At 39.9% G+C, this 9,476-nt stretch overlaps 1 non-coding gene across 1 annotated transcript; it reads left to right on the forward strand.

Annotated features, from left to right (window-relative positions):
* The first annotated feature begins 8,446 nt into the window (after window positions 1-8,446).
* On the forward strand, window positions 8,447-8,553 carry LOC118489828. Its single transcript, XR_004887841.1, has one exon. It is a non-coding gene; the product is annotated as a small nucleolar RNA R71 (small nucleolar RNA).
* The last annotated feature ends 923 nt before the right edge of the window (window positions 8,554-9,476 follow it).

The raw sequence follows: 9,476 nt of genomic DNA on the forward strand, positions 1-9,476 counted from the left end.
AAGAAAGGAAAACTTGCACCTCGATATGTGGGACCATTCAAGATTGTGGAAAGAATTGGGAAGGTTGCCTATCGACTAGAGCTACCTACAGAGCTTGGGAATATTCATCCGACTTTTCACGTGTCCAATTTGCGAAAGTGTTTAGCTGACGCTGATCTTCACATCCCTCTCAACGAAATCCGAATCGATGAAACGATGCACTTTGTCGAGAAACCGGTGGAGATAACGGACCGTGCTTTCAAACAGTTGAAGAACAAACGAATTCGATTGGTCAAAGTTCGCTGGGAATCTAAACGTGGCCCAAGGTTTACTTGGGAACGTGAGGACTAGATGAAGACGAAGTATCCGCATTTGTTTTCACAAGCTTCCTCTAGTTAAAATTTCAAGACGAAATTTCCTGAAGTAGGGGAGACTGTGACAACTGTGTTCTGTAATCGATGTACAATGTAAAACAATGATGATTATTAACAAAACAATGTGCTTTGGTGTTATTATATGTGTTTTGGTGTTATTATGTGTGTATTTATGTTTGAGGATCTTTCAATTTGATTCGATTCCGATTTCAAGCTCTAAATCGCTTTCTGGAAGGTTATACGCGCACTGATACGTAAATATAACCAGTTTAATGCAACGAACACTCCGGAATAGTGAAATAGGCTTAACATACCTTAAATAACCTCCACATAACTTAGAAATAAATTTTGGATGGTTTGGTGTCTTGAAATCAAGTTTGTTCGATCGTAGGGACTATTTGTGTCAAACTGCGAAACTATACCGATTTGTATAGTAAAGAACATTCTGGAACTTGATCATAAGTTAAACATACCCTAAATATCCTTTACATAGCTTAGAAATAGGCTTTAAGGGGTTCGGTATGCTAAAATAAACTTAATTGATCAATAGAGACTAAAAGCGTCAAAAAGTGCAAAAGTTTGCATTTTCGCGCATATCTTACATTCTGAATATATCCGGACATCCAAAAATTTATGTAAGCATTAAAATATCTAATTTTAGTGTTTGGCATAAGAAAATTCCATTCGTCTCTTAATTTGGATCATTTTTGCGTTCGTTACGACTTCCGTCGTAATTAAGCGAATAACGCGATCGTACGACCAAACGAACCGACATCTGGCTTATTTTTGAACATGTTTCATGTCCACAATGTTTAGGCATCATTTTAGGGCCTTAAAGTTGGCTTGACGGGCCTTAAAAGGGTTCAAATGAGCTTAAAACACAAACAGGGACTGAAACTGCAATTATGAGACACTGTTGCTGAACTGTGACACTCAGGCGGGCCGCGTAGCCCCCTTCTGTTCCTTACGCGGGCCGCGAGGATCCCCAGATCTGCACATAATCAAATTTCCAGCTGTTAACAGCTGTTGCACCTGAATTTCCCTCTTGCAAATGGTTTTTGCAATACCATGGGCTCATTCTAGGGGCTCCAATGGTATTAGGAAACAAGGGGCACACTTGTACGACCTAGATCGAAGCTCGTTTCCCGATAAATGATCCTAACAGTTCTAGATTTCCTATAAATACCCTCACCATTCACTTGCAAAACCCACATTTGATCTGATTTTGGCCCTCTAAGTTGGAGTATACACTTCATACCTGAGGGTAAATCGGATCAAAGCTTGCGGGGACCTTTTGTAAGTATTCTTTTGTTCTTTTTATTCGTTTTTATCGTAAAAGTCAAACTTTGTTTGACTTTCTACATTGCCCAGTTTATGGTCAATACGAAGTTCGTTTGAACTTCATAACGTGAGCGTAATCATGATGGTGATAGTCCCTAGTGACTATACCTACTGATTACCACGTTTTCTAGGCTCAGTGATGAGTTGTAGTTTCGGCCAAAATGCGTATTCTCGCGTATTTTGTAACCAAATTACTCTTGGGTATCAAAACCGTTTGTTTTGATATCAAAACCTATTTTCTAACTTAACTAAACATGTTTTAGCATGTTTAGCTCGTCACTTTTTAGTTTAGTGCTTGTGTAGAGGCGTAAGTCAAGCGGACTAAACACCCGCTTAGACTTTCGAACACGACCCGTTTGGTCGATCATTAGGATCCGACCAAACATGTTTAGTGACCATAGTTGCATAGGGAATAACCTTCCGAGGTTATACCTTATGGTCACTTAGGTTTAATTAGTCGCATGATAGGTAATTTATATGCCTTTGGTAAATGACCAAAATTCCCTTTTCTTACATAATTGGTAATTAAGCATATGTAACATAAACTTTTGTCACATAACTGATTATACAACATAATTAAACATGTATAGGCATATAATACTTGTCATAGGACTAGTTAGACGTCTCGAACGCGCAATTTCACGCACGACGCGTTAAAGTAGCGTAAGCTACCTTAATGAGTCGCAATGGGTCGAAAGCACTTAGGTTAAGTTTCATTTTAGGATGTAGGCTTTGTTAAACCATATCACACGATTTAGGCGTTGATGTGCGTTAGGTGTAATATAATTTAGGTATATATTTTAAGCCATTTTTACACTTTTTAACCAAGTTTTAAATTTATAAAACACGACATTTACTAACACTAAACACACATATGGGCAAGTGTACCCATCGTGGACGTAGTATAGTGTTGGTAAGATACTGAGGTCATCCAAGGACAAAAGAGCTTTTAGTACCGGTTTATCCTCAACGTCTAATCAATCAAAATGTTAGAAAAAGTTTTTTAAACTAAGAAAATAAAACTAACTAAAATGCTGAAAAATAAAATAAAAATAAAACAGATAGACAAGATGAATCACTTGGATCCGACTCGTGTGTAATGTAACCATTGATTATTTTCGCACTTTTGCACTTGTTTAAGAGATTATCTTAGTTATTGTAGTAGGCCCCTCTTTTGAAGGCGACGTTACCCTCAACCCAGTAGTTTGAGTCAGCAAGGATACAATCCTAAAGGGTCAGATTATTGAAAGATAATTAATTAAGTTATTAATGCATAATGTGGTAGGCCCCTCTTTTGAAGGCGACGTTACCCTCGGCTAAGTAGTCTGAGTCAGCAGGGATACAGTCCTAAGTAGCCGGGTTAAAGTTTTAATAGTAGTTTAACTTATGAGGGGGTCAAAGAGTTTGGACCCCCGCCATCCAATACCTTTGGGTATTAAAGGAGGTCCTGCTAAATTTGACCCAGGTCCTTTGTAGGATCTATACACTGAACAATGGCAAGACTCTTACCAAACCGTTCCCTTAACCCCCGACCAGGTAGCCAACATACCACCATATAGACCGTGGAGATATGAATGGTGAAAATCTTTTATTTTATATAGACAGTAAAATAATGCCAAGACACCACGGACAAACGATAAGGAAGAATCACTTTCAACATAAGAAACTAGTAATTAAAGTCATTAATACAAAACCAATTAAAAAGTGCAAAAGATTAAAAATAAAAAGTATTACACTAAACACTTGTCTTCACCAAGTGATGTAAGAGACTTAGGAAAACATGGCCTTTGATTGTCAAGAACTCCTACGATCAATCTTGGATCCCGTGACGACTCACACACTCTATGATGGACAATGGATGATGGTAGTGGATGATGGTGTTGCGACGGTGGTGGGTGGTGGGTGAAGTGTGAGAGAGGTGGTGTGCCAAGGGATGAGTTGCAAGAGCTCCAAACACTCCTATTTATAGGCTGAACAGAAGCTCGGGCACGGCCCCGTGTCCATCTGCCTTTCTCTCTTCATTAATTGAAATTCGCAATTACAATAAATGCGCCTGCAGGTAGTTGACCATGCCCCCGTGTCCACTGGGGCACGGCCCCGTGGTGGGCAACAGAAGCTTCTATGGGTTTGTCTTTTCTGCTGACACTTGGGCAGCACGCCCCTGATAATTGCGTCGTTGTGCCTGGGCTGTGAGGGCTCTCAGCCACATGGATAGTTCAATGTGCTCATCGAGGGTATGAAGCCCCCAAATCTAGGCGAGGTGATGGCCCCGTGCTCGCTGAGCACGGGGCGTTTTCAGTCTTCTGTCTTCTTTGTTTTGCTTGGGAAGATGCTGTCGGGAGGTCGGGCATGCCACTTCTGTTCCTTTTCTTGTATTTATGTTAGATTTAGCTGTCTTTTTGCTTCTTTTATTCATTTGAGCTCATTTAATCCTGAAAATACAAAAGGAAGACAAAAACACATTTTTTCCAACATTAGTACTAAAAAGGGTTAGTTTTATGCCACAATTGATGTAATTTATATGTTGCATTTTGTGCACATCAAATACCCCCACACTTGAATCTTTGCTTGTCCTCCAGCAAAACTCTTTGTAATGTGGCTTTTTCACTCCCAAATGGAATGGGTAGAAGAGAAGGTTTTTGGGCTTGGCATAGAGTGTCGGGATTTCCAAGATTCTTTAATTAAGTTTTATTTTTATTTATTTACAATCCTATTCATCATGATTTATTAAAAACGTTTCGTAAGATAAATTACTTATTAGGGCATAACATACCTTTTTAAAATTCCATTTATATACAAGTTCACATACCTCACGGGGGATCACTCAACACTCAGCCGAAGGTGTATTTTTAGTGAATCACTCGAGAGCGGCATGGAACTTACTCCTACCATAAGCTTGCCAAGCAATCATTCCTCCTCCTTTTTAACCATATACCTTTGTAAATATCAAGAGGACTTTTTGGGTGAAGGGTTAGGCTTGGGCTAAAGGTGGGTGGTTGGGTTAGTGGTTAGTAAAAGGGCGAAAAGCGTAACAAAACGTCGGTTTTTTGAAAGACTTTTTATTTTTCATACTTTTATTTTATTTTGATGAACCATTCTTTTTCAAACAAAGTTGTTTTTGATGAACTTGTTTGTTTATTTGGTTTCATCAAAATATTATATATATATATATATATATATATATATATATATATATATATATATATATATATATATATATATATATATATATATATATATATATATATATATATATATATATTTCAAGTCATAAGAAAACCGAACGTTGTTACTAAAAGAAAGGGGTAAAATAAAAGGGTTTAGGTGGGTAAAAAGGGTGATTGTTTTGGGTTACGAAATGAAAAGGTTTAGGCTCAAAGGGGTTAACTAGGGGGATTTTGGGTGGTGGTAAAAAAAAATAATGGTGTAGAAAGAAAAAGGGTTAGTCCTAATGCCTCCATCATTTACTTACTTGGGTTTAAGTTAGTAAGGACCGGGAATGTATTGTCGTGGCAAGTTCTAGAGTCGTACGAACCAAACGGCTATTAACACAAGAAACGAAAAATGGGCATTTAGTGTAAAGATATGTATTTGTATGCTCGATAAAGGCTCAAAACTCACTTTTGTGGGAAAGGGTTTTTATGTGATCAAGTATATATAATCAAATTTTAACTAAGCTTGTCATGCCGTTTCATAATTTTCTTATGTTGGTTCTTTTTATCACGACGCTATCGGTTGTAAACTTGTAAAAATATAACCTTGTTAGAACTTGAATTCCCAACTTAAACTTGGACAAGTAAAAAAAAATGAAAAACAAAAATTTTTGAAAAAAAAAAAAATTGGGGTGATTAGCGGTTCCAATAGAGTTTTGTGTAAGGCTTGTTATTAGGACTTGCAAGATTCAAGGTTTTAGCATCCCCCCACACTTAAATTACACATTGTCCTCAATGTGTCCCAAAAATAAGTTTTTAGGTTGATTGAATGTGTAAAAGGGTGTTAAAAGCAAAATTTTATGTTACTGGCACTCTGGAGACGGCCCCGTGGTGACCGGGCACGACCCCGTGTTCAGGTGCCAGTGACAAAAATTAGTAAAAAGAAACAGAAGCCTGGACACGGGGGCGTGTTCGATGAACACGACCCGTGTCCAGTTACCTGAACTGGGCGATTTTTTGCAGGTTGTTCAGCACGGGCCGTGTTCGGCAGACACGGTCGGTGCTGAACTTGCTGTAATGAAGAAATTGTTGTCGGATGGCCCTGTTTTTGCGTATGCGGTGATGTTTCTCATTTCCCTTGTTATCCTTCACCATCCCTTGTTAGAACTTGAATTCCCAACTTAAACTTGGACAAGTAAAAAAAAAGCTTGTCATGCCGTTTCATAATTTTCTTATGTTGGTTCTTTTTATCACGACGCTATCGGTTGTAAACTTGTAAAAATATAACCTTGTTAGAACTTGAATTCCCAACTTAAACTTGGACAAGTAAAAAAAAATGAAAAACAAAAATTTTTGAAAAAAAAAAAATTGGGGTGATTAGCGGTTCCAATAGAGTTTTGTGTAAGGCTTGTTATTAGGACTTGCAAGATTCAAGGTTTTAGCATCCCCCCACACTTAAATTACACATTGTCCTCAATGTGTCCCAAAAATAAGTTTTTAGGTTGATTGAATGTGTAAAAGGGTGTTAAAAGCAAAATTTTATGTTACTGGCACTCTGGAGACGGCCCCGTGGTGACCGGGCACGACCCCGTGTTCAGGTGCCAGTGACAAAAATTAGTAAAAAGAAACAGAAGCCTGGACACGGGGGCGTGTTCGATGAACACGACCCGTGTCCAGTTACCTGAACTGGGCGATTTTTTGCAGGTTGTTCAGCACGGGGCCGTGTTCGGCAGACACGGTCGGTGCTGAACTTGCTGTAATGAAGAAATTGTTGTCGGATGGCCCTGTTTTTGCGTATGCGGTGATGTTTCTCATTTCCCTTGTTATCCTTCACCATCCCGAGTGTGTTTTATTCCTGCAAATTAAAATTAAACTAAAAGATTAAACTAAACTAAGGATAGTTCCGCGGAATGCCTCCGTGGTGCGCCACGTTTATAAGGGTCCTTGGCTAGACCCAAAGTGAGGTTATATGTTTTCCGAGCGGGATGTTTTGCATCCCATGATGCACTGTCGGAGAGCATCATCCAAGCTTGAATCAATAACTTTCATGTAATTGACCGAGTCATCGTCCTCTACTCTCTTCCCAACCCCAAACTTCACTTCCTTATCCCCATACTTCAAAGTGAGTGTTCCGTCATTCATGTCTACCACTGCTTGTGCGGTGGCTAGAAATGGCCTCCCTAGTATGAGGGGGACTTCGGTGTCTTCTTCAATATCTAGTATGACAAAGTCGGCCGGGTAGACGAAATTATCGACTTTGACCAATAGATTTTCATCGACACCTTGTGGGTATTTGACGGACCTGCCGGCAAGTTGTATACTCATCTTGGTAGGGCTCGTTTTTCCTAGGCCAAGTCGTTTGAACATTGATGCGGGCATGAGGTTAATTCTACCCCCAAGGTCGGCTAGTGCATTACGAATGGGGGATTCCCCGATCGAGCAAGGAATTGTGAAGCTTCCGGGATCAATCTTCTATTGGGGGAGTTTGTTGAGTACGAGGGCAGAGCATTCTTCGCCTAGGTTAACTAATTGCAATGATTCAATTTTCCTTTTATGAGTGAGGAAGTCCCTCATGAATTTTTAGTATTTAGGCATTTGATTTAGGACTTTGATGAAAGGAATATTAACATGCAATTGTTTTAGTAGACTTTCCAATTTTGCGAATTGCTCATTGGTTTTTTAACGAATTAACCTACCGCGGTACAGAACCGGAGGAGCCTTGGTGGGCTCTTGAAGTAGAGGAGAAGCCTTCTCTTGTTGGGGCGGTGTTGTGCTTCCCTCAGTTGGCGGTGGTGGAGCTTCTTCGGAACCCACGGTACGGTTTCTTAACGTTATGAGATGCACTTGTGCTTTTGGGTTTGTTTCGGTATTACTTGGTAACGCGCCTTGTGGTCTCTTGGAGAAATTTTTAGCTAATTGATTTATTTGTTTTTCAATGTTTTGTATACTAGCTTGTTGATTTCTAAAATTCGATTCCAATTGTTGAAATCGATCCGAGTTTTTCTTTTCTGTGTCGGAGATGAGGCGAGATATAGTATCTTCAAGCCTTTCTCGTCCACCTTGTTGTTGAGGGAAATTTTGTGACTCATTTCGTGGTTGTTGAAAGTTTGCTCAATGGTTTAGGCTTTGTTGGTTACTACTATTGCCGGGTTCTCTCCAGCCAAGGTTAGGGTGGTTACGCCATCCTTGGTTGTAAGTACCCGTTGGAGGACCCGACGGCCTAGGTCTATTATCAATGTAGTTTACCGACTTTGGTTGGTCATCTGTTTCTTTCATACAACTCCAATTTTCATGTGGCCCACCACACCCTTCATTTGTAAGACCGTTTTTGTCATTTGTAACTTTTTGATTTTTGAAGAAAGGGCCTCGATTTAGGCTTGTAAAGAAGTGCTTTCATCAACCTTATGGGCGCCCGGGGCAATAGATTTATTACCTCGGGGAGTGTGCCACTGAAAATTGGTTTTAGCAATTTCCTCAATTTGATTGTATATTTCATGTGGGCGGCGATTACCTAAAAGTCCCCCGGAGCTAGAGTCAAGTGTTTGTCTTGTGTGTGGCAACAACCCATTGTAGAAAGTGGATACTTGTTGCCATACCGCAAGACCGTGATGAGGACACTTTCGCAATAGCTCCTTGAACCTTTCCCAAGTTTCATATAAGGATTCCCCATCCTCTTGTGAATATGTATTAATTTCAGTCATTAATTTAGCCGTTTTAGTGGGAGGGTTATATAGAAATTTTTGGGCTAGTTCATCCGAGGTGTTTACCGAACCAACTGGGAGGGCGTTGAGCCAAGCTTTTGCTCGGTCTTTTAGTGAAAATGGAAACATTCGAAGGCGGATGGCATCATTTGATGCTCCATTGATCCGAAAGGTATCACATATTTCTAAGAAATTAGTAATATGTAGATGGGGATCCTCGTCCGCAAGCCCATGGAAGGTTGCGGAGTTTTGAAGCATTTGTATCAAATGTGGCCGAAGTTCGAAGTTGTTAGCTTCAACATTCGGTGCATTGATAGCGGCGCCGAGATTACCTACGGTGGATCGTAGGTAATCCATGAGGGTACTTTGGTCCGCCATTGGAAGTGGATCCCCCGAAACCTTCTCTTGGTTTTTAGCTTTAAGTCTTTTTCTGAGAAAGCGTTCGGGTTCTTCTAGAGGTTCTTTTATGTCTCTACTAGAACTGGAGCTCATACACTACCTAGAAAGTTCGGATGTGGTGTCTAGTTCCAAGTCCTGCAATAGAAAACAGAAAAGAATTGTTGGTGCGCTACATCTGCTGATTCCGTCTTGTATCGAGTCATAGTTTTAAGATGTTAGATCTGGGCTAGAAATTAGAGAAAATGTGAAAATGTATAGGTTTGAGTTTATTGGATCGCTCATAGCCCATTAGAGTTTAGGGTCGCTCGAGTGGTAACATGTTGGACCGCTCATATGTCAAGTGCTTGGGCCGCTTATTGGGCCTGTCCAATAAGCGGTTCTAGACTACTATATATAGTCCAAGAGCGATCTCAATTGTAATAGTTGTTGAATCTCGTACCGAAGTGCTGCCGGATCGAGAACTGGTTGTATTTACCGTCAAATCAATACAGAAAGTGTTTAAAGTGTATTGCAAGCTATTCCTACGTTGA

This window comes from Helianthus annuus, chromosome 2 (genome assembly GCF_002127325.2).
Source record: "Helianthus annuus cultivar XRQ/B chromosome 2, HanXRQr2.0-SUNRISE, whole genome shotgun sequence".
Taxonomy (NCBI): Eukaryota; Viridiplantae; Streptophyta; class Magnoliopsida; order Asterales; family Asteraceae; genus Helianthus; species Helianthus annuus.